This window comes from Ochotona curzoniae, unplaced genomic scaffold (assembly GCF_017591425.1).
Source record: "Ochotona curzoniae isolate NIBS_2020 unplaced genomic scaffold, NIBS_Ocur_1.0 scaffold_3835, whole genome shotgun sequence".
In the NCBI taxonomy this organism is placed as follows: domain Eukaryota; kingdom Metazoa; phylum Chordata; class Mammalia; order Lagomorpha; family Ochotonidae; genus Ochotona; species Ochotona curzoniae.
The window spans coordinates 20,268,774-20,292,068 of record NW_024467114.1 but is presented as its reverse complement, the minus strand read 5'-3'; positions in this window follow the sequence as shown (position 1 = coordinate 20,292,068).

Below are 23,295 nucleotides of genomic sequence, written 5' to 3'. Positions count from 1 at the left end.
TGCCAATTGCTTTGTGCCCTCCCCACGGAAAACACTTCTATTTCAGTGGGTTGTGATCCAAGCAGGTTAGAGTTTGTGTGTATTTTGGCCCTCACAAATGCCAGGCCTGGTTTCCTTTAAAAAGCTCTCATCACAGGCACTGTTAGCCTCATGCAGTTTTAATGGAGGATGGTGTTTCTATTTTGCAGCTCTGTGAGTTGCCATGAGTACAAACTTCATTTTTAATGTGGCATGATTCATAGCAGTGCTCGGTTTAAAAATGGGAGCGCTCTCTCTCTCTCTTCCTCTTTCTCTTCAAGTACATAAAAAAAAAGTTAACATTTTAAAAATGGGAGGTTCTTCGCAGGCCAAATAAATAAATATATTTAAAAACTTAGATGAGGAAAGGAAAAGGCTCATTTCTAATTAAAAAAATATGTAAGTAAATATTGTTTAGAGTTTCATTAACTCACAAACATGACCCATTAGCTCAGAACTTCAACCATGGAGAGAATTGCAGGTTCCATGGTTTGACCATGGAGTACATGTGTCAGAGCTGGGCTTCGTCAGTGGCTTTGATGGAGCAATGGGCAGCATATCCGGTTGTACATGGAGGATATGGCAGTACGTTAGAACCCGCAGAGGACACCTAGTACCATAACAAAGGACAGAAGACAGAAGACAGAACAAATCATCAACTACCCTAGCCATTTGTTGGCAGTGCTGACAAATGGAGACTCTAAGGTGGACTATGTCAGCTGGTGGATTCTGGAGAGATTTCATCATGCTTGGAGTGGCGAGATTGGCAGCAATTCAGAATTATTGAACTATCAGAACCACTTGAGCAGGACCCTCGGAGTGTGCCCCACATTGGGGACCTGGATGATTGGGAGGCTGGGTGTGGCTTCTCTTTATCTGCCCCCTTCCTCCAGATACAGGAAGGAAAAATGAGAATGTAGGGGCAGGGGGAAATATGGCCCATAAAACCAACTGTGGACTCTACTTTGTTCTGAGGATTTCTGAATTTTTTCAACCTTTCTACTCTTGACATAGCCACTGGATTTTTCAAAGCAGTTAGGAGACTGTGTGTGCAGGAAAGGAGCTGGAGAAGTTGTGAGAAGAGTAGATGAAAGGCAGCTGCCAGGATAAACTGTGGAATCCCTCGGCCTCTTGCTCTGGGAAACACTTTGAGAATACTACCCCTAGCCATGCCACTCCCAGTGCATCTCTGCTCTGGGTCATTTGGTTCATCCCCAGAGGGCTTCCCAGGAGCTGACTCGCTGCTTTCAGGCATCTGACTGATGCTCTGTCCAGGGGGAGCCTGGCAGTGGGCAGGGAAAGAGGCTAAGAGGTAAGGGCTTTCTTCCACGGACCCCCTGGGGACCACTCCAGAGGTGCCTAGAGTTCACTGAAATAGCTGAGAGCCAATGTTTGTGGAGTGGTAGCTGTGTCACGTGTGATGTGTCCCAAGACCAGTGCATGGCCACCCCGAGGGGATGAGACTTCTGTTATTGTTCCTACTGAACAGACAAGGACACTGACGCAGGCAAGCTGGGGAATTTGGCTGAGGTCCCAGGGCTTGTAAAAGGGTGGAGCCAGGGTAGGCACCCAGGTTGTCTGGCCCTGGAGTCTCCGCTGTTAGTCACAACCTGGGTTGCCTTGATGTGATACATCCTAGGTGCTTGGTGCAATTATATCAAGTGTTGGCAAGGCAATGGAGAAACCAAAACACCAGCACCTGCAGGTGGGAGTGGAAATCGATATGGCCACAGTGGCCAACCCTGTGGTAGTTTCTTGTGAGCTTAACGTGGGTGTGCCATACAAGCACTTCTAGGTATCTGCTCAAGAGGACTGAGTGCAGAGTGCACACAGCTGCCAGAAGGCACACACAAGTGTGCCCAAGTGTTCACAGCACTGCTTACATAAAGCAAGCACTGGAAACCCACAAATGTCCACCAACAGAAAGCAGACAAATAAATCCTAGTTGTTGCCTACAGGGAACTGCTCCCCAGCAGCACAAACTGCACACACAACTGAATGACTCTCACAAAACAGGCTCAGGAAGGAAAGAAGCCAGTTACTAAGTGCATGCTGACATAAACATCACAGCACTCAAACCTGACCCATGCAGTAGTACAACCCCTTGAAGATGATGCCTAGAAGGGGGCACAAGGAAGACTTCCGGGACTGCTAGAATATTCTGTTTCTTGGTCCTGGGACTAGTACACAAGGGTGTTGTCTTTGTGACAATTCATCAAGCTAAGCCCTTAGACTGTTTTTCTATGTGTTTTACTCATATACAAAATTTACTTCTAACGTGTTGCCTGCCTCTAGAAATGCTCCTGTGTGTGAGTCTCCTGCCTCTTCTCCCATTCTCTGTGCTGACCTGCAGGTACTGGATGCACCTTGCAAGCTCCTCCTGCGCTGGCACTGGCCTTCACCTGGTGTTCCAGGGTCCAGGGACTGCTGGGTTACTTATGGGATGCCCATAGTCTGACACTTGACTGGGGCAGGGGTGGTCAAGGCCAAAAGAACATTTGTTCCCTCACTGTCCACAGAGGCTGCATCTATGGGCATCGGCAGGCTGGCTGTGGTGTCGGGACAGAGTTCTGCATCCAGCAGGGAAGGGGTCAGGTTTAGCCCTGCTGGAGATTGGCTCTGCCCGAATGAGCCCTGGAGCCCTGACTTTTCTTACTGCCAGGTTCTTCAAAGTCTAATTAGGGAACAGCACAATGCAAGCTGCGGAGTGTGATGTAAACACGGGGCCTCATGAGTCATAATGAGGAGGCAGGGCGCATAGAGGGGCCCCAGCATGGTTAGAGTGGGTGCAGCAGCCTAGGTATTCAGCATCATCCATCCCTCCTCCGCTCAGCCCTCTCTGCTTGGTGATAGCACGGGCTCAGCTGCTGGGGGCAAGTGGGATGGGTATATGTGCACTGGTTTCTGTGGCAGCCTGCAGATGCTTCAGGACTGGGGCTCGCTGCAGGCCCCCTTCTCATTACCCCTCCTAGAACTCACTGGGCTGAAACCAGCACCAGCTGCTTCTGGAGTCATCGATGCACTCACTCCGTCCCTCCTGCTTTCCGTGTCACTCTGCCTTTCAAATACATAGCTGTTCTTTTTAAAAATGCCTGTGAGCTGTGTTCACTACTGTAAACATAGTTTTGATGTATTGCCTTTCTCCTACCCCGAAGAAAGAAATGTGCACACCATGCTCGAGGCCCTCTGACTTAGAAATTCAGGACATACATTTGGTGTCTGATTGCTCAGATGCCAGTTCCACCTAGCAGAGGTGTTCAGTAAACATTAGATGCTTTTATTATCCTAGCAAGCACTCAGCATACAGTCAATAGATTTTATATCTTTTTAAAATGAGTTTAAAAAAGATTTTTTTAAAGATTTATTTATTTATTGGAAAGTCAGATATACAGAGAGGAGGAGAGACAGAGAGGAAGATCTTCCATCTGATGATTCACTCCCCAAGTGAGCACAACGGCCAAAGCTATGCCGATCCAAAGGAGCCAGGAGCCTCTTCCAGGTCTCCCACACGGGTGCAGGATCTCAAAGCTTTGGGCCGTCCTCGACTGCTTTCCCATGCCACAAGCAGGGAGCTGGATGGGAAGTGGAGCTGCCGGGATTAGAACCGGTGCCCATATGGGATTCTTGCACGTTTAAGGCGAGGACTTTAGCTGCTAGGCCACACCGCCGGGCCCCTAAAAAAGATTTAGAAAATTTATCTGGAAGGCAGAGTTACATAGAGAGGAAGAAGACAGAAACAGCGAATCATCTGTGCGCTGGTTTGCTTTTCAAACGACTGCAGTAGCCAGGGCTGGGCCAGATCTAAACCAGGAGCCTGGAGCTTCCTCCATATCTCCTGCTGGGCCACAAAGTGCTTGTACTGTCCTCTGCTGCTTTCCTGGGTGCATTTCGGGGAGGTGGATCAGAAGTGTAGCAGCTTGAACTTGAACTGGCACCCACATGGGATGCCAGTGTTGCAGGCAGAAGCTTAGCCTTCCCATGCCGTAGGACTGGCCCCATGATTTTATTTCTAAAATGTAAAATCTGGAACTTTCCACAGTAGTATTCAAATCAGTGCCTCCGTTTTAGTAAAGAATACGTAAGTCACTATCATTACTGCATTAATGTATGGCAATGCTGTCTCACGTGAGTGAATTGTGTTAATACAGAATGAACACTGATAATGGTATGGGACTTTGCTATAGAGGTCATAACTTTCTGGCTGGAGAACAAATGTCCCCATTGTGGGGACTTGGGCCACAATCCTCTCTCAGTCTTGTTTTGCCTCTTCTGTAAGATAAGATTCGTAAAAACACCTGCCTGGCGCGTTTGCTGTGAGGATGAATGTGCTTGATTTGCTGCACTTTCTGTTACCTGTTAACTTTCCAGTGGCACCTCCAAGTGGCGCCATTGACCCTCCACCATATAGAACTACAAAAAGAGTATTTGCTATTGACACAAAAATCACTGCCTAGATGGTCCCCTCTGTGGGATTTTAGACATCTGTGAGATTTTAACTTACTAAATTAGAGTTTTAGATTTTCCTTTTGGAGTGTAGATTCTCCAGAGGCAACTTATGGCAAGTCAGTGTGCACTGATCCCTTTGGAGGTGGGCTGCTGCTGTTCAGACGCTGGCTGCCCTGGTATTTTTGCTGGCTCAAGCCTTGTGGTTCTTATCTGTCCACCTGAGCGTGACAATGGGCTCTGACTGTGCTTCAAGGTATAGGAAGCTCTGGGTCCTTCGAGCCCTCCTAGCTATGGTTAGCAATGGCTTCTGGAAAAGAGGCTGATGGAATCAACAACAAAGACATGAAAACGTCACTATCAGAGGTTCAGATCACTCCCACTCATCACTCTGGTTTTATGGTTCAAGACCTGCCTTTGTGTGTTTCTTTTTCTTTTTCTGAGAATCACTGATCGATAACCCAGTAACTGAAAATCCTCTTCAGCTGGTTCCAGCAATCCTCTTTGCTGTAGTATCACTGGGGGAACTTTTGTTGTATGGTTGGCCACTGCTTTGTAGTGAGCTCATTGTTGTTCAGCCATACCATGAGCATTTATTGAGCTCCACCTGTTTGGCAAACATTGTAATGGAGACTGGGGTGTAAAGGTAGGTCACATCTAGGCCAGGTCCATGGATCCAGGCCGTGGCTGACCTGGAGATGGCTATACAATTCAATGGTGGCGATGCGGTGTGGGCAGGTGGGTCAGCAGGGACACCTGGCTGGCTGCCATCACCATCACCATGCTGAGGTGCACTTGTCTGTCTGGTTGGTCGTCAATCCCTCATTCCTGCACTGTGGACATAGGCCAGTTTTTCTTGCAACATTCACTGTTACATCAATCTCTTTCTTTTCTGTGAGGACATCACAGACTTGCCCCACCTTGCAGGTAGTGAGCATTTGTCCAATGACTGTTGGAGTCTCTGGATGAACGAGCTATGCACTCAGCAGATGTTAAGCTGTTAATTCATGCTGATTATGTGGTAGGAAAGTATAAAAATGGCTAATGTGATGTACTCATAGGTAATTACTGACCAATGTAGCAGAGTTGATGCCTTGATCAGAGGTCTTGTATGATTACAGAATGAAATGGACTAAAATTAATGCAAAAGAAAATTTTAACAACAGATCCCTTCAAATTAAAAACGTGCATCTAAGTGAAGTTCTAAAGTTTGAGGGAAAAGTCTCCACTGATTTCTGTGGGTTCAACTAGCCGTGTATCCAAAGCATTTGAAAAAAAAAAGTGTGAAAATGTACTGAACAGGTCCAGACTTGTTCTCCTGTCATTATTCCCTAAACAATAAAGTTTTATAATCATTTATATATCATTTATTCTGTATTAACTATTATAAATAAACTAGAGGTAATTAAAGTATACACATAGTTTATACATCATTTTGCAGAAGGGATTAAAGCATCTGCACATTTTGGAATCTTTAGGGGATTCTACAACTAAGCCTGGGGAAGTCTGTGAGTTTGGATGCTTTATCCTTCAACATCCTTAAAAGAAGGAGGCTCAGCCTGGTGTGGAAGTCTGTTAGAGCAGTAGAGAGCACCTAGCTACCCATGCCCCACAAAACATCTCCAGTATCTTAAATGAGTATATAAAACTTATTTGGGCCCAGTGGCGTGGCCTAGTGGCTAAAGTCCTCACCTTGAACACACCAGGATCCCATATGGGCACCAGTTCTAATCCTGGCAGCTCCACTTCCCATCCAGCTCCCTGCTTGTGGCCTGGGAAAGCAGTCAAGGACAGCCCATAGCCTTGGGACCCTGCGCCCGCATGAGAGACCTGGAGGAAGTTCCTGGCTCCTGGCTTTGGATCGGCATAGCACCGGCTGTTGCTTTCACTTGGGGAGTGAATCATTGGATGGAAGCTCCTCCTCTCTGTATAACGGACTTTGTAATAAAAATAAGTAAATCTTTTTAAAAAAACTTATTTATATGTAATTATACATACATTTGTATATGCATTTTTGTATGTCTACACACATCACATCACATATACACATTGAGCGATCGTGGAGATATGGGTAAAAGTGATTAAGCAAGTTCAGCTGAAGCCATCTGAATGTCCCTGTCAGGTCAGCTCTCTCCTCTGTCCCAGTTTTCATGCACACCTGCAATCATGCATTCTAGAACATTCTCACTGCTAATGAATAGGGAGTTCTTTCACTGACAAAAGAACTATGTTCATTTGGATCATTACTCTGGATATTTCACTTTTCTGGAAATTTATTAATTCAAGAAATTTATGGGGTTCCTAGCAGATTCCAGGCCCAGGCGTGCGTGTGAGAACTTGGACTAATGATGGAGACACACAAGCTGGAAACCAGCTGCCATGCAGGATGGTTCTGCTGAAGCCCCCAAGGCGAGTTTGGGGAGCAAAGGAGGGCTTTTGTGCATGACTGAGATTCTTGGAAGGCTCCCTGAAGTAGGGTCCATCAGCTGGAGTTTGAAAGCTAAGTAGGAGCTTGCTAGGAGCATTCTCAGAGGGATGGAGTTCAGGGAGAGTAGCTGGCACACCGGGTGGAAGAACAGCAGGTGCACAGGTGAACGGAGGAAAACCCAGGGTAGGGCTCCACCCTGGAGTTGGGTGGCAGCCAGAGAGGTGACTACACAGCAAGCTGGTAATGCTGCTGCAGCAGGGATCTGTGTTTGAAGCCAGGGAATCTGTCTGGTTAAAGAGGATCCCCAAGGATATTCTGCCGACCTGCCTTTATGAAACGGGCCCTCTGCAGGTGTGAAGAGGCTCTGCATGGCAGAGTGGTAGAGACCAACTAGAGGATATAGCTCTTGTGGGCAAGGAGAGCCATGTCTCTGGAATCAGGGAAGGGTAGACCAGGAAGGAGAGGCTGAGAGCAGGAAGATGCTGCTAAAGACAAGGCCTACTCCCCATCAGGCCTCTTTTGGGCTCTGGGCTCTACAGTGAACAGTAAGCTAGCATCCCTGCCCAGGTAGGGTAGGCATCAAGCAGGAAGGGCCAGTCAGAAATAAGCAGGTGTGTCCACCTGTAGGATAATCAGTGCTGAGCCCTGTGGGGAGAGGACAGATGGCAGTGCTGGCATATGAGGGAAAGGCTTGGAGTTGTATTTGGTGAGCTGTGAAGTCTAGCAGGGTCTAGCATTGTATGAGGAGAGAACAGCACTTAAGCAGAGACCCTGACGGCTGTCATGGGCCAGGACCTTCCCAGGGTCCCATGTGACTGGAAAGATCTAGCAACTAAATGCAGAAATCAGATAGCTGCAGGGGAAGGGCAGGGAACCGAGCTGCTGATGAGGGACTTGACAACCCAACAGCAAGAGTTAGGTTATTTTGTCTCAGTGACAGGAGCCACTGGAGGGCTGTGATCACAGAAGAATGTGACTGCATGTCTGCCTTAAAGTGGAGAACAGACTGAAAGAAAGAAGTGTGGGATGAGGGGGAACTGGGATAGTTATAGCTGCAGAGTTGGGAGAGCAGTAAGTTTGGAATTGATTTTGAAGATCTGGTCAGACATTGCTGAGGGAGCAGATGTGTCTGAAAGAGAGGAAGAAAGGTTGACTTCAAGGCTCTTGGCCTGAACTAGAAGACTGGAACTGCCACCTTCCAAGGTACAGCAGTAAAGTCACCTGTTAGGAAGCCAACACCCAACGCCAGAGTGCCTGGGTTTGAGTCACAGCTCTGTTCCAGATTCCAGTCTCCGGGAGGCAGTAGGTGATGTCTCAAGCACCTGGGTCTCTGTCATCCACAGAGGAAACCCAGACTGAGTTTCTCGTTCTTGGTTGGCTCTTGGCCTAGCCCTGGTTATTATGGGTGTTCAGAGAGTAAACAAGTCAATTGGACATCTCTGTTTGTCTGTCTCTTTCTGTGTCTCTCAGATTTTCTGAAGAAGTGAAAATGACTCTTAAAAAATCAGAGATGGAACTGGTTTCTGGGTGGGTGGGTCAGTTGTGGGTTTAGCTTTGGAGAGGTGAATGCCTGGTAGAGATGGCCAAGTAACAGAGAATCCAAGAGGTCTGGGCCTCGCTTGGAATCATGGGCCTGTGCAATAGCCCAGAAGAAAGGCTGCCTGAGGTCCTGATGCGATCCTCCCCTAACTCTTAAGGTCTCTGCAATCTCCTCTTCAGCATGGTAATTCCCAATGCAGCTGTCTGTCACCCTCTGCAAGGTAGAGTGTGTGTGTGTGTGTGTGTTTGAAGATTTATTCTTTTTATTTGAAAGATATACAGAGAGGAGGACAGAGAGAGAGAGAAAGATCTTTCGTCTGATGATTCACTCCCAAAGTTGCTTCAATGACTGGAGCTGAGCCAATCCAAAGGCAGGAACCCAGAGCCTCTTCCAGGTTTCCCGTGCAGGTGCAGGGTCCCCAGGTTTTGGGCTGTCCTCCACTGTTTTCTCAGGCCACAAGCAGGGAGCTGGATAGGAAATAGGGCTGCCAGGATTAGAACTGTCACCCATATGGGATCTTGGTACATGCAAGGTGAGGACTTTCACCACTAGGCTGCCGCATTGGGACCCCCAAGGAAGAGTCTTAACTGCTCTCCCAACTCTGCAGCTATAACTGCCCCAGTACCACCTCATCCCACACTTGCTCCTTTTAGTCTGTTCTCCACTTAGTAGTGGGGAATCTCAGAGGTGGGTCCCAAACACAGACTATTTCTGACACCATTGACAAAGGTTTGCTTTGGGCTACCACTGCATAAGGTTCTCCATATCATGATGGGTTTTCTGTTGTTTCCTGGCTGTTTTAAAGAGGATCAAAAGACATGTCACGGCCTGGAACAAATCAATTGCAAAAGACAAATCTGATAAATAACCACCATCCAAAATATATGAAGAACTCTTAAAACTCAACAATGGGCCCAGTGGCGTGGCCTAGTGGCTAAAGTCCTCGCCTTAAACGTGCCAGGATCCCATATGGGCACTGGTTCTAATCCCGGCAGCTCCACTTCCCATACAGCTCCCTGCTTGTAGCATGGGAAAGCAGTCAAGGATGGCCCAAAGCTTTGGGACCCTGCACCCGTGTGGGATACCCGAAAGAGGTTCCTGGCTCCTGGCTTTGGATCGGCATAGCTTTGGCCGTTGTGCTCACTTGAGGAGTGAATCATTGGACAGAAGATCTTCCTCTCTGTCTCTCCTCCTCTCTGTATATCTGACTTTCCAATAAATAAATAAAAATAAAATATAGAAATAAATTTTTAAAAAAGCTCAAGAATGCAAACAGCCAACCTAGTTTTAAAATTAGTGGAAATATTAGTGTACACTTGAGGTCTTAGAAAGGGCACAGAGGCAGGAAGCCTGGTGCTGGGAACGCGTGTCAGGCTAATGCGGCTCTGCCCGGAGAGCCTTGCTCTCCTGTGGCGTAACTCCCAAACAAGGGTTCCTGGACACTCGCTTTCTCGGGCTTCATTTGACTGCTCACTTTCTCACCTCTCGGGACTCCCCGTCCCTCGTTCCCTCTGTGCCCCGTCAAGACCAGATGGAGCATCTCCTCGTGGAGGCAGTGGGTGGCAGGGATGTTGGCACTATGAAGGGACTTCCTAGGACAGAGACTTCTGTGCCCTGCTGTGTAGCTTCCAGACTGACAGCTCCACACCGTCAAAGGTTAGTCATACTCGCCCTCCCTTCCCTGTCCCCTAACCTTTCCATTATTTGCTCAGTTACCCTAGGGTTAGTAAATTACATGCAAAGCAAAGCTCACTTTATTTTTACATTCCTGCATCATCACTTGATAGCATTCAAATGTGTATTAAGAAACTCATTAATGGGAGAAAATAGGAAATTGCACTGGATTTGGAATCTGAGGACACAAGTTGAGTCACTTGCTGTCTGAATGATCTTTGAGAGAGCATCTAATGTCACCCACAAATTTTGCAAAATCAAGTAGCTGAGGTGTAGCAGGAGTCCAAACCATGTGACTCCCTTCTCCAAATGGAGCTGAGTGGGCAGCTATCTGTGGAATGGCCCAGTCTTTAGTATGCCTCATGGATTGAGGGAACTTTCTGCAGAATCTATTAAGCATGGAATGACCTGTGAGGCTTTGGCTAGGAAAGGCAAAAGACCTGTTTAGGCTGCACTGAACTCGTTGGGGGAACTGGAGCACCAAGAATCCCACAGTACCTGTGAGCTGGTTTGTTGCTTCCCATTCGCTTGCCCAATATATATTGCTCTGCATGTTAAATTTCAGATGACCCTGACTCCTTTTAGTTATTTCCTATCAGCCTCATGGTTGCCTGAGGTTCGATTTCCTCATTCTGTTTATCTGTGACCTGCAGGTAAGGAAGGCTCCTGAGTCATTGTCTGTGAAGTCGCTTGTTATCTCAGGGAGCACGATGGCACCGCCTGTCACCAGGGAAGATAGGGCACCGATTACTCAGCCGCTGACACATGCGTGTGAAGGCGAGTGGGCCCCATGTTTTCTTTTCACTGCCAGATCAATATCTCACCTGGTGGTTCGTGACAGGGATGGTCTAACTTGTGGGTTTATTACGGCAGACATGAATCTTTCCCAATGCTGTTTAACAGCCGGATAGTCTGACTGAGTGGAGATAGGGGAGCCAGCACAACGCCGTGAAGTGCTGAACAGTCTGGGCGTGGCCTCAGCTGCCATCTGTTGAACAGTTCACCCAGGGCTGTGTAATGAAGTCCCAGGTCTGATTGGCCTGGAGCCACAGCGCTGGACTGGCCTGCAGCTCTGCAGGCTGGAAGTCTGAGGTCACAGTGCTGACATCAAATGTGTGCCCATGAAAGCCTCTGGGAAGGATCCTTTCTGGTCTTCTCCAGGTTCAAGGAGTACTAGGTGTCTCTTGGCAGCATCGCTGTGAGCTCTGCCTCCACCTTCACATCAGGTGTCAGGCCCACCTTTTCCTCCTTATGTAAGAACAGAGCCCACCCAAATGACCTCACCTTGATCTGATCACATCTGCAGATACTGTTGCTGGAGAAGTTACAGACATAGGTGCTGGGGACTAGGACTGTAGCTGATATTTCAGGGGATGCAATGCATCCCAATACATCTACTGTGTTATGGAAAGGTACATCCCAGAGGCGGCTGCCCATGGTGTGTTAACACCTGGTCCTGTTGAGGACAGTGATGGCTGTCTCTCCACTGTGAGCCTCATCTGGGTTTTCAGAGAAAACAGTCCAAAATCCAGGCACGCTTAGCAAGGCTCTGGACTACTCTGAATCCTGGCTTCCTCACAGCCATGGCAATGACCCCACCCCCACCCAGTGGTTCCCACCTGGGGGATTCTTTGTCCCCTTCCTAGGAAATACATGAGGGTGTCTTCACACAGTTTTGATTGTCGTGGTTGGCAGGTGCCTCTAGCATTAGGGGTAGAAACCAAGGATGCTGCCAAACATGCTACAGCACAAAAAAAGAGCCTCCCTTACCCCCACCCATAACCAAAAACAGCCTGGCCCCAAATGTTAATAGTGCCAGGGTTCAGAAACCCAGCCCATCCTCTTGGGGTTAATAATGAGCTTTTGGAGTGAGACCCACAGAGTATCGAGCACATACCTGGGACTGAGTCAACGTGATCAATAGTGCTTTGAAAAATGGAGAGGCTGTGACAGTTCCATACAAATATTTGAGCTCACTAGAGTAGGAAGAGGAACAAAAGCCTGTGTACTCAGGGCAATCCTGGCTACATTAAGAATCCCAATGAAGATAAAGAACATACAATATAATTGCTGCAGCAGAGAAGGAGGCATAGAGGTGGGATACAAATGTTAATAGTGAGCTTGGAATGTCTGTTTGCTCTTTTCACCTACATCACCTCCATTAATCCTTGCAGGAAGCTAAAGAAGCTTGATCACTCACTCCTATTCTATAGATGAGGAAACTGAGGCGGGCGCGGGCTTTATGTCTTATCCCTGAGTTATGTGTCTGTGAGTGATAGAGCTGATCTGTTGAGGCCAGACCTGTCACCACTTTGATTCACTGGAGTTCTCTGTAACTGGTGAATTGATTAGTCATGAATATAGCAGTGTGAATGCTGCAGGCTGTAGATAAAGGGACTCTCCCAGGAGAGTCAGGAAGCCTGACAAGCCACCTCAGGGACTCCTAAGGAAAGTCTACTGTAACAGGACCTACCTGCTCTACTCTCCATTTGAGTCCAGGGCCACAGGAGTGTTCTCTCTGGCAATACTCACCGCAGGACCAGCCTTACCCTCCAAGGGCAATGCAAAACTCTACAAACTGAACCATGGTCTTTCCCTCTAGCTGCCCATGACACGTCCTATTCCTTCAGGGTAACAGAGCACCAAGTCACCACCCTCCCAGGAGCAGAGCACCTCATTTAGCAACAGTACCAAGCTAAGAATGGAGAAAGACAAGTTAGCTCTTGAATGTACATTGATTTAGTGTCACATTAAGGTAGACAGTGACATATGTTAAAGATGGATTTTATGAACCAGGAAATAAATACTAAAATAATTATAAAGCAATAGCTAATTAGTCACAAAGGAGATGAAATTGAATCATAATTAGTCCACCAACTAAAATACAAAAACGTAAAAAGATGCTCAAAATCATTAGTCTTTAGAGGAACATAAATCCAATACCGATAGAGATTTCATTTCACATTCACTGGAATGGCTATTTGGAAAGAGCTGGAGTTTAACATATGTTGACAACAAGGTGGAGCAATGGGAACCTTGTACACTACTGATGCCCGCGTCAAATGGGGGCCACTGCATTGTAACAACTTGGCAGACAGTGAAACATGGCGACCATATGCCACAGCAATAGTACTCCTGGGTGTGTACCCATGGAAAAAAATAAACCGCCATAAAAATGTGTAAGTGGATATGCATGCATTATTACTAACAACCAAAACATGGAAACAACCCAAGTGTCCATCAATTGATCCAGTCATCATTCATAAAAAGAAAGGAAGTATTGGCATATGCCATAGTGTGAATGAACCTCTAAACATGATGCCAAATGAAAGAAGCCACTTATTACATGATGCCATTTATGTGACATGTCTAGAATAGGAAAATCTCCAGAAGCATAAAGTAGATTCATATCTCCTTGGGGCTAGAGGAGGGGTAAGATCTGGAGGGTTTGTAGTGATAGTTGAAGCATATGGAGCTGCTTCTGGGGGAGAGCACAGTGTTCTATAATTGGTGGTGACACTTGTACAGTTCTGTATGTACACTAAAAATCATTTCAAGTGGGTGAAGTTTATAGTATATAAATTATATCCTAGAAATGATGTTAGAAAAATGTAATCTGTCCAAAACAAAAAAGGGGGAAAGGAAAAGATGGAATAAACAGAAAACAGACATCAGGATGATCAATGCAAAGCTAATGTATCAGTCATCACATTAAATGGTCCCATTTCTCTAATTTGAAGGCAGAGATTGAGAGATTTTTTTTTTTTAAAGCAGGAAATGCCAACTTGTCTTAGTCTGTTTTTTGTTGCTGTAACAGCGTATCCAGCCCTAGGTGTTTATAATGAAGGGAAATTTATTTGTAAGCACATTCTAGAAGCTGCAAATCCGAGATTATGGCATTAGCTTCTGGTGAGGATCTTTGTACAGCACCATTCCATTGTGGCTGTCAGAGGCCGGAGCAGAGAGGAAGGAGGAGGGAGAAGGGGGAGAGTCAGGGAGAGGGGAGAGAGAGTCAGGATGGCAGAGGCTCTGGCAGAGAGGGAGGGGGAGGAGGAACAGGGAGAGAGAGAGAGGGAATGGAAGAGAGAAGGAGATGGTTGCCAAACTCATCCTTTTACCAAGAGCCACTCCTGCAATGATTAACCTACTCCCATAATGAGGTCATTAACGTGTAATCCATCACTTTAATCACATCTTAAAAGTCCTACCTCTCAACAATACTGAAAAAGGTTAAATTTCTGAAATACGAACTTTTGGGGGACACATTCAAAACACAACCCACCTACACGTTGCCTAGAAGCAACATACTTTAAATAACAATAAATAAGAAAAGCGTTAGGAAAAAAAAAACAGGTTAAAAAAGTAAAATGATAGAAATGGAGGTACCATGTTAACACCAATTAAAAAAAAAGAAACAGGAGTAGAGATATTAGACGATGTCCATTTCAGAGCAGAAAATATTACCAAGGACGAAGGTCACTTCATAATGATGAAATGGTCCATTTGTCAAGGGGATATAACAATCTTAAATATTTATGGCCTGATAACAGGGCTTTCCAACTGCAGGAAGCAAAATCTGATAGAACTCCAGGGAGAAAGAGAGAAATCCTCCATGCCTCAGATATTTTTTTTTAAAGATTTATTTTTATTATTTTCTCATTGGAAAGGCGGATATACAGAGAGGAGAGACAGAGAGGAAGATCTTCCGTCCGATGATTCACTCCCCAAGTGAGCGCAATGGTCGATGCCATGCGATCCGAAGCCAGGAGCCTCCTCCGGGTCTCCCACACGGGTGCAGGGTCCCAAAGCCTTGGGACGTCCTCTGCTGCTTTCCCGGGCCACAGGCAGGGAGCTGGAAGAGAAGCGGGGCTGCCAGGACTAGAACCGGCACCCATATGGGATCCCGGGCGTGCAAGGCGAGGACCCGAACCACTTGTGCCACCGCGCCGGGCCCCATGCTTCAGATATTTTAATCCAACCAATTCTACAGTAACTGAGAAGAGGGGCAGGCATGGGGAGCAAGTCGAGCCCAGTCTGCTCACTTTAGTTCCTAGGAGAAGCGGGGGCCTTTCCCGAGGTTTCAGAACCTGGATTCACACTCAGCTGTCATCAGGTTCCCCATAGGGCACAGGCTCCCCAATTCAGTGGGAAGCTGTAGTGGGAGGCTTACTAATCAGAAACAGGAAGCTTCCTGCCAGGTACCTAGGCATGGTGGTGTATGTTTTAGGAGACTGTTCATTCAGTCCTTTTCACAAATAGTTATTAAGGACTGGGCCATGGTGGGAGACTCGGGGAGGCAGCAGCAAAATCCAGGGCCTTCTCTTCAACGAGCTAATACTTTGCTGAGGAAATACTGATGTATAGGTGATGCATGCTGTAAGCAAGACCAAGAGAGCCAGTAGGCCAGAGCTCTCAGAATCTGACACCCACTTCCTGATGGTCCTGTGAAACCTGCCACATGATAGAGAGGACAGGTGATGCCCGGACCTCTGCTCTAGCAGATTCTGTAAGCACAATCACAACTTCAGGGTCTGGAGAAGTCATGCAGGGGTGAAAGTCATTTCCATCTGATTAATCTAGCCCTTTCTAACCACAAAGCATACTTTGAAGACTGTCTGGGATGCCTCTGGTCTTCCTACAACTTCCCTACCTACTTCCTGGACCTAAGAGCCAAGCTTGTAACTTTTCATGTTTTTATCTTACTTTTCAGAAAGGCTATAATTTCCCTTAAAGAAAAGTAAAACCACCAGGGAAATAACTGATATTGGAGAAGGGTTCCCTAGTGAGTGAGTCCCAGAAGGGAATCACATGATCTTTCAAGGTCATTTTTTCTTGTGAATTAAATGAGATTCTAACTTGGTTCTCTCAGACACTCACTCATTCTGCAGCACTGCACTTCTTTGGACTGAGATGTTGAGCCTGCAGTTGACCTTGACTTTCAGAATACAAATACTACTGATACTGACTAATCCTGTTGCTTTGCATATGCAGTAGACATTATGAATAGGTTTCTATTTCTGTGAAAAAAGGCTGAATCAATAATCAATAACCTTCCCAAGCAGAAAGTACAAGTCCGGTTGAATTCACTGGGGAATTCCATTAAACACTGATGGAAGAAATTCTACCAATCCTCTTGAACCTCATCAAGGAAAAAGACGCACAGGGAATACTTAACTCATTTCATGAGGTCAGTGTTAGCTTAGTGTTAAAACCAAAGATCTTACAAAAAGAAAAAAGAAAAAGAAAAAGGAACCAATCAATGGATATTTCTCAAGAAACTCTCAACTGGGTATTAACTGATCTAATCCAACAATGTATAGAAAGAATTACACAGTGCAACTCATTGGGATTTATTGCAGGTGTGCACAGCTAGTTCAGTATTAGAAAATCAATTATTTTATCCCCTCACATCAATAACTTCAGAAAACTCACATGATTGCATCACTAGATACAGAAAAAGCATTTGACAAACTGTAATACTTACTCAAGATTTTTTGAATATTTATTTTTTATTTTAGTTGGAAGACAGAGTTATAGAGACAAGGAGGGACACGAAGAGAAAATGGTCTTTGATCTGCTGGTTCAGTTCTCAAATAGCTGCAGTGATTGGGGCTGGGCCAGGCCAAAGTCAGGGGTCAGGAACTCTATCCTGGTCTCTAAGTGGGCAGCAGGAGTCCCAGCTGTTGGGCCAGTTGCTTTTTCAAGCCATTAGTATGGAACTGGATCAGAAAGAGAGCAGCTGGGACTCAAACCAGCTCACTAGGAATGCCAGTGCTGCAAAAGTGGTTTAATCCATTTGACCAAATTATGGGTGAGCCCCAACACCTAGTCATGATTTTTAAAAATGCCCAGAAAATTATGAACTGAGTGAGCTTTTCCAGCTTGGTAAAGAACTTCTACAAAGCCCACAAAGGACAACATATTTAAATAATGTGGAAAAACTAGAAACTTTCCTGCTGAGATTAGGCCTAGGCACAGGTGTTCCCTCTCATTTTTTTCAACATTGTACTGACTATCCTAAGCTAAAGCAATAAGACAAAAGAAAGAAAAGGAAGGAGCAAAACTGTACACAGATGACATGATTTTCCCTGTGGAAAATAGTAAACAACTGACAAAACACAGATAAGCTGGTACATATAAGCAACTATAGCAAGTTCGCAGGATACAAAGTTAGTATAGGAAATTCAACCACTTTTCTACGTACAGTGAACAAGTGGCATTTGAAACTTAAAACAATTTATATCAACTCCTCTCAGAAAATGAAATACTTATGCATAAATCTAACAAAATATGGGTAAGATTTACATAAGGAAAAATATAAAATTATGATGAAAGAAATTGAAGTAGAGAGGCAGGTAAGTAAATGGAGAGGTTTTTCATGTTCAAGAAGAGGAAGATAATACTGTCAAGTTCTTACCAATCTGATATATAGATTCCACATAATCATAATGTGAGCGTATTTGTAGATATTGATAAACTCAACACTGAAGGAGAAGAACAAATTGGAGGATTGATTCTACCTAAGGTGCACTATAGAGTTACAGTCATCAAGGCAGCTGGCTGTTGGCAGAGGAATAGATAGATGGATCAGCAGAGCTGAACAGAAAGCACAGAATAGATTACATCACTACCTTCCATTCATCTTTGACCAAGAAACAAGGGAAATATGATGGAGAAAAGTCTTTGAACAAGTTGTGGTGGAACAACTAGACAGTCAAATACAAAAACATAAACATATACATAGAACTTATGCCTTTTACACAAGTCAAAAGATATTCCATAAACCTGTGTGTCATCTAACAGAGAAAAATTATTTGCAGATTTATCTGATAAAAGACTATTATCTGAAATGTGCAAAGAATACTTAGCACTCAACAAAAAGAAAATGCACAAGTATATTAAAAAAGCAGGTAAAAGATCTGAAAAGACCCATCAACCAAAGAAGTTATCCAGATAGCAAATGTTTGAAAGGAAATTCATATCACAAATCATCAGGACACTGAAACAGAACAAGACACCACCCATACTTATTAGAATGGGCAGAACCTGGGGCCAGTGCCAGGTACTGCAGACTAAGTAAGCCTCGGCTTGCAGTGCCGGCATCCCACATGGGTGTTGGTTTGTGTCTGGGTTGCTCCACTTCTAATTTAGCACCATACGTATAGCTGGGAAAGTTGTGTTTCAGGTCAGCCAGAAAGCACCAGCAGGAGCAGAAAGCAGAGTGGAAAGATGAAACCTCGAGGTGGAGGTGGGGACTGCGGGGCAGTTAGTGGAGTTGTGATAGACAAAGGCCGTGAGGAGGACGAGCTGTGCTCCCTCTTCTCTCCAGCAGCAGAAGGGTCCTGAGCACCATGGAGCCCTGGATGGCACAGGTGGTGGGCGGGCCCTGGATGCCAACAGCTGCAGGTGGGAGGCACTGGGGAGCATGGTATGATGTAGGCCCACTGGGTCAAGGGCCTGGTGCCAGGAACCTGGGAGCTGTAGGGACTGTGGGCCCTCTTTGCAGCCAGGTTAGGGTGAATAGGACACCCAGCACCTCCAGGGCCCTCAGAAACATTGTCTCCCAGAGGAGTGCTGAGAGGAGAATCCTGACAAGAGACAAGGGCCTTTGGTCTGTAGCTGGGGGAGCCAGAGACAGCAGGTTTGTGTGGCCTGGGTCCCTGGTCCCTGTGCCTGCTGCTCCCCTCTTGTCTTCCTTGTCTGAAGGGGAGGAGTACTCCCACACACACATACACACATACACCACAAGCACACACACCCGTTTTATTGTATTTAAGTACAGTAGCTCTTTAAGAAACGCCCTGCTTTATTACTACAGCTGTCACACTACGATTATATACAGCTTTTGAAGGGCAGGGCCCTGCATCCTTGCAAATTTGCTTGCAGTCCACCTAAAAGGCAACAACAACAAAGCTGGCCTCAAAGGAGACCATGTCCTGAGGAGGCCAGAGACAGGAAGCAAGGCTGTGAATGTCTGGGGCCTGCCCAAGGAGCTGGGGTATTGGGTTTTGCTGGGAAGCCAAACATGAGGGCCACACGCTGCCGGGTGATGGCATGGATGTGTCTGAGCCTCACACCATTCCTGTGTGATCTCTCATATCTTGTGGTGTAGCTGGGCCCCATCTGGTTGCTCCCCTGTTCCTGTGATCTGCTGGCCTTGCTCCTGCAGGAGCATCTAGTGGCTGGGCTGCGTATGTAAGGCCCTCGCGACTTCTCACGTGTGCGAGACTTCGGTGCCGACTCAGGGCTGTGCTCCTTAGTTCTTCTCCAAGTGGTGTCGCTCTCACTATAGAGGTGTCTAGTTCTTTCCTGCAGTGTGGCAGCTGGGGCCATCTATGTGTGGAAGGGGACATCCTCCGAGGACTAGCCCCAAAGAAGTGCTTAGCAAATCTTTACCTTCTGCTCTCTGTCAATCCTAGGGCTAGGCTCTGAGTCAGTGGAAGGGGTCGCCCATGTGGAGAACGCTGGGAGGCAGGACCCCTGCGACACCCGTCTGTAGTCCATCATGTTCTTATGTGTAGCAGAGCACACAGACGAGTGCTACAGGTGCTGGGACTCAGAAAACAAAGCCAAAGTCCTCACCTACTTGTGGAGGCAGAGGTGAAGCTTGCTTGCTGCTCATGGTGGTTTCTGTGGTCGTTCTTGGTCAGCTCGTCCCAAGGTTTCCAGGCGCACAGGGTCTGATTTGGACCATTTCAGTGAATCGCCAGCACTGGGTTTCATCACGTAGGGTACACAAGTAGCCTACTTTGGCAGAGACATACTAGTCTCAGATGAGGTCACGCCAACAGAGCATGGTGCTTTGTCACACCAGCACTCAGGACAGCATCCAGCTGGGACAGGGCACAGCTGTTCATGGCACCAAGGACGCTGTCAGTAGTCTGGCTGAACTTCAGTGAAAAGGACATGGGGGCTGCTTGCCAAAGACATCTCTGGTTTGGAGACCGTTCCCCATTCATCTTTCAGACCTCATCCTAGCCCTCACCTCTCAGGGTGTCCCCTAGACTACGTTACTTGCAATCCATAGCTGCCTCCCATTTTTTTTTTTTTTTGAACAGGCATTGGTCTTACTGACCTTATGGGCTGCTTTCTTGCTGGGCTATCAGCTCTGGGAACAGAAGAATCATGAACTTGCTCAGCAGTGTCTCCCCAATGCCTAGCGCTGCGTGGGATGTGAATGAAAAATGAACGCTTTCCCTTCTTGCAGTCTACCACTTTTCCTATTCCCTAAGTTGACATTTACCTTTAAAATTGCAGACTACAAAATAAGGCCAGTGACCTTGGTCCTCACTGACCAGGCCCCAGCCAGGAACTATGTTGCAAGAGGCAGTGACCACAGGATGCAGTGTGTGGCTGCAGTGATGTAACCCTTGCCCTTTGACATGCTCATGTAACTCAGATGTCAGAGGGGCCCTAACCATGGTTAGAGGTGAAATAAAATGGGTCCATTCCTTATGTGGCGGAGCACCCAGCAAGCCCCTTCTGAAGGGGGGAAGCCGGGTGTTTCCCCGGGTCTCTCCACATTCTGATTTTCTGCTTCCTCCTGTCTTATGTGTTTTAGCTCACTCCTTCTTAGTATTCTAAATCTGCTTATTTTTCCCTCATCAGCACTCATCCAAGGCCAGTACTCACTTTGTCAAAGATTCCGTGCCTGTGTTCAGGGGTGGAAGGTAGTGATGGTGCTGCATTAGAGATTAGAACAGCAGAGAAAACAGACTGTCAGCCGTTGTTGGTCCCGGAGGCCTCTGGGACCCGGCGGCCTCTGGGACCCGGCTCCTGGGCCCGCAGCTCCAGCGGGGGAATACTTACGGGCAGAGTCAACTCCCTGCCTTCCTCACCTCCCTCTGTCCTGATCACCTATGCCAGCCTCCAAACAGAATCTTTGTTGTTTTCAAAGAACGCTCCTTATTTCAAATATATTTTTTCTAAGTTTACCAAGGTGTAATCAGAATATACCAGACTTCACATGCAAGCACACAAGCCTGTCAGTTTCGAGGCTCACACATCTATGAAACCACCCCCTTGGATCTCTTACTGCTTCTTACAATCCATTCCTCGTGAATCTCTGTCAATCACTGACGTGCTTTCTGCCTGCGTTTCCATTTTATACTGTCTTAAATAAATGGAGTCCTGTAATGTTTCACACACTTTTTTTTTTTGGCCTGCTTTTCTCTCTCTCAGTATAATGACTTTGAGATGCCTCAGTGGTTTTCTGTATTCCTGGATATGTCACAGTTTGTTTATTCATTCATCTACTGATGGATTGTTTTCCTGGCTGTAACAGCTCTAGTGAACGTCGATGTGTAAGTCTGCAGGTTTCATGCTCCCCTCCCTCTTTGGTAAACACTTGGAGGTACAGTGGTTGAGTCCTGGGTTAGGCCCATGTTTAATTTTTGTAAGAATTGTCAGACTGAGCTTGTGAGTGGGTACACTTCCACAGCCATGTGTGACGGCTTTGGCTCCTCCATGTCTTCGCCAACACATGGTGGGGTCATTTTAAAGTCAGCTTCTCGTTGTGTGTTTTACATCTGTTCTTTTTGATCTATGTTCTGAGGGGCACTAACTCCTGGTTCCATTTTCGACAAAGTTCAAGTGAATGAGGAGTCTCTGAAAAGTTCATGGAGATCCCTAAAAAAAAAAAAAAAAACAAATTTGCAGCAAACAAAACTTAATTTATAAGTCCATTTTCCCATGAATCTTGAAGTCTGCTGTTTATGGGAAATTAAGCAAGATTATGTTTAATATTGCAAGGAAGCTATTATTTTTAAAAATTTTTTGTTGTTGTTGTAAAGTCAGATTTACAGAGAGGAGAGCCGGAGAGAAAGATCTTCCATCTTCTGGTTCACTCCCCAAGTGGCCGCAATAGCTGGAACTGGGCTGACCTGATCCAAAGCCAGGAGTTTTTTTCTGGGTCTCCCATGTGGGTGCAGGGCCCCAAGGCTTTGGGCCATTCTCTATTGCTTTCCCAGGTCACAAGCAGGGAGGTGGAATGGAAGTGGAGCAGCCAGGACACAAACAGGCACCCATATGGGATCCTGGCAGGTGAGGACTTTAGTCACTGAACTATGGTGCCGGGTGCACAGTGAGATTATTAACAGAATCCCATGTTTACATCGTTTGGATAATATAGGGTTTCTCTAGGGGTCATATCCTAGTCCAATCTAATGCAGCTACACTGCTCCTCAAGAGATTATGGTCAATGAGAGCGTTTTCTCTCCGCTAAAAGGAATTTATTTGCTTTTCTTACACCTTTTCCCCCCCTGAAAATAGCATTTCCAGGAAGGGAGTGAGGTAACCTTAGTGAGAAGAGCTTGCTGGAAAAGGCAGCCAGCAGAGGAGGGGGACCTGGGCCATGCCCCCAGGCCACCATTTGAGTTCTCCCACAGGGAGGTCGGGAAGCACCCCCCAGCTCTTTGAGCCCAAGCCGGCTGAACCTGGCCTTGCCTTGGAGGGCGTGCTGACTCATGCCCTGGCCGGAAAGGCGCCTCCGACAGGCAGTGGCGCTTTGCCAGATCAGGGCTGCCTCTTGCTTCAGTCTCCGGTACCTCCAAGGCTGTCATCCCTGAAAAGAGGGCCTAGCCCCAGGAACTGGAAGCAGAAGTGCTGGCCCCATCATGCGGGAACTCCCATAACCCAGGGCCCAAGTATCGTGCGGTATCTGCCCTATCACCAAGGGGTTGGTTTCACTGAATACGAATCATTTGGCCATGTGTTCCATAACCTGGCCTGAAGTATGGGAAGCAGCCTGCATCTTCCAGTGGAGGAAAGCAGACTTCCTTCTTTAAATGATTGAACAAACATTGTATAAACAGACCCTGTTTGCCCAGGGTGCTAAGCGTGTGCCTGGGATGACTTGACTGGCTTGGGGAAGGTTAGTCCTTCCTGGGAGGGTGACAATGCCGGAAGGGAAAGCAGGCTTGGAATGCGGAGCCCATTCCGTCTCTTCTGGAACCTTCGGGAAGAACTGAGAGTGGCCTGGAGCCCCAGGGATGGCATTCGTCCATCTTCCCTGTCCCACCCCCTCCGGGGGTGTCTCGGTCCTCACGCCCAAAGATCAATCAAGAGCAGCCGGACTGTACACTGAGTAGCCTCTACCCAAAACAAGTCCGCGCTTGGTTCCAGGTAGGAACCCTGGCTGCGGAGCAGCAGACAGGCAGCTTAGGGTAGGCCCGCCATCACGGCGTCAGCCTCG